The sequence below is a fragment of the Dioscorea cayenensis genome, chromosome 20, assembly GCF_009730915.1.
Source record: "Dioscorea cayenensis subsp. rotundata cultivar TDr96_F1 chromosome 20, TDr96_F1_v2_PseudoChromosome.rev07_lg8_w22 25.fasta, whole genome shotgun sequence".
NCBI lineage: Eukaryota > Viridiplantae > Streptophyta > Magnoliopsida > Dioscoreales > Dioscoreaceae > Dioscorea > Dioscorea cayenensis.
This window is the reverse complement of record NC_052490.1, coordinates 7407943-7410647: the sequence shown is the minus strand read 5'-3', so window position 1 is coordinate 7410647 and position 2705 is coordinate 7407943. Positions and strand designations below refer to the sequence as shown.

The window sequence follows — 2705 nt, the reverse complement described above, 5'->3', positions numbered from 1 at the left end:
CTCGGATTACACTCGAAAACTTTCGAAATGCGGTCAGCATTCATCCACATGTTGCGACAATCCCTCACGCTTAATGGTTTGGCCTATGGTGATCCGAACAGTCATATAGAAAACTTTCTCGAGGTGTGCGACATGCTTAAGACAAACGGGGTAACGGATGATACCATCAAGTTGAGAGCCTTCCATTTTTCCTTGAAAAGGGAAAGCGAAGTAGTGGTTACACTCATTACCTAGAGCATCAATTACCACATGGGAGGAGATGATAGAAGCTTTTCTTGCCCGTTATTTCGCTTCCAGAAAATCTGCAAAGCTAGGAATGAGATCTCATCGTTTGTACAATTGGAATTGGAGTCTATATTCGAGACATGGGAAATTTTCAAGGAGCTCATGAGAAAGTGCCCGCAAGATGGATTCCTGGAGTGGATGATTGTTCAGACCTTTTACAATGGTTTAAATCCGAGTACAAGGTAACTCTTGGATACGGCAGCAGGAGGTACCTAATGTAGCAAGACACCCGGTGAAGCCCGTCAACTAATTGAAGAAATGGGGTTAAACAGCTACCAATGGAATGTTAGGGAGAAGACAAAGGTGGCCGATCTCTATGAGATAGATTCAGTAACCTCATTGGCGGCTCAAATGGAATCATTGAGTAAGAAGTTAGATTTCCTAACTTCGAATAGAGTGGCTGCCGTGACTACTTGCACCGGGTGTGATGGAGGACATGCTCCCTCCGATTGCCCGATTTCTATTGGTGATGCATCTTCGATTGAGAATGTCGATTTTGTAGCTCATGCTATGAAGAATCATGGAAACCCATACAACAACACCCTTCAATCCGGGTTGGAAGAGTCATCCCAATTTCACGTGAAAGCAACCAAGGTCCACAAAAAGCCATGGGGCCACTGGGTTTGCTAACAACAACGAAAGAAGCCCCAAACATGGAAAAATTGAGTTTAAGGTTTGGAGACCCGAATAAATGATTTGGAGAAGCCCTTAACTAGGTATGTGCAATCATCTTATACAAGGTTCCAATTAGTTGAGGCTACACTTCGCAACCACACCGCCTCTTCGCATAATCTTGAAAATCAAGTAGGGTAGATTGCGAAGTCCTTATCGAAAAGGCCACAAGGAAGCTTGCTGAGTAACACCGAGACCAACCCTAGAGAGCATGTGAAGGCGATCACTTTGAGAAGTGGTCGTGAGGTCGAGGGTAAGCTTCTGAGTGAGAAGCCCAATGAACACGCACCCGAGGTTATAGAGGTTGAGAAGGGAGCAAGCAAAGAGAAGGAGGTGGCACCCCCACCTTTCAACCCAAGAATACGTTATCCCTCTAGATTGAAGAATGACCAAGGGGATAAATAGTAAAAGAAGTTCCCTGAGTTTGTTCAAACAACTGCAGCATCAATATTCCTATTGTTGAGGCATTGGCTCAAATGCCCTAAAGTATGCAAAATTCTTGAAAATATTTGTTGACCAAGAAGAGGAAGTTGGAGGATAATGCTTTAGTGATCTTAGATGCTTCTTGCTTGGCGGTGTTGCAAAAAGAATATGCCGAACAAAAAGAAAAGACCCGGAAACTTCATCATTCGTGTAACATTGGCAATTTGGGTGAAGAAATGGCATTGACGGACTCAATGGCCGAGTATCAATGTCATGCCATACACCTTTCTTTTCGAAGCTAGGCTTGGGAGAGCCTAGGCCCACTTGGATGACTTTTGCAATTGGCGGATCGAAACAGTGAGATAAACTCGAGGGTACATTGAAGACGTGCTTGTTAAGGTGGATAAGTACATATTTCCTGTAGATTTTGTGGTGCTAGATGTCGATGAGGAATGTGGATGTACCCTTGATATTTGGAGGTCATTCTTATAGACTTCGAAAGCATCGATTGACTTGGACGGCGGAGAGTTAACATTGAGAGTTGGAGATGACAAGCTCATATACTGCCTTCTGTTGAAGCCATGCGGTATTTCTCTTGATTTTTGATGATACTTAGTATTATCTAGACACTACTGATGAGATTGTTGATGAATATATGCAGGAATTTATCAATCCGGACCCGTACGAGGGTTTGTTTAACGAAGGGGTGGGTAATGAAGGAATCATGATGCTTGATTCAACGGAAGAAGTACCATCTACCTTCGGGATCATGAAGAAGGTGCTCTAGAAAATGAAGAGGGCTAGGAGACGCCACTGGAAATGCTCGAAGGCTATTGGAGACATGCACGAACCAAACAAATTGGATGAATTATTGCTAGGTGGTCCCAAGCATAATAATTCCCCTCTACCTTGAAGAGACTTTGCTCATCATGTTTCCAAGCTATGGGTAAGAGGGCAACCTTCATCTATGAGCCCCCGTGAGGTAAGACAAGGTATGTCAAGCTAAGTGATGTTAAACAAGCGCTTCTTGGGAGGCAACCCAAGTGTTTACTGTTTTCTTAATTTGGTAGTTTAGTGTTTGATTGAATAAATTGTTGAGTGTTGGTGTCTTGATTTGTAGATGTTTTTTTGCTATGATTTTTCTTGTGGACTTCTAATTTCACCGTGTGTTTTCATGTGAATTTGATGCAAGTTTTGGTTATTTGAGCTATCTATCATGTTTCTCATTGGTATAGTAACATATTAGAGGGCGAGGCTCTAAGTGTGTAAACATATTCAAAGAAATTTTCTGCAGAGCCCTGCAGTGTTTGTCTAAGTCATCCGGA

At 42.8% G+C, this 2705-nt stretch overlaps 1 non-coding gene across 1 annotated transcript; it reads right to left on the bottom strand.

Annotated features, from left to right (window-relative positions):
• Window positions 1-307: 307 nt before the first annotated feature.
• Window positions 308-413, bottom strand: LOC120252316. The gene has a single exon (XR_005533857.1). It is a non-coding gene; the product is annotated as a small nucleolar RNA R71 (small nucleolar RNA).
• Window positions 414-2705: the final 2292 nt, after the last annotated feature.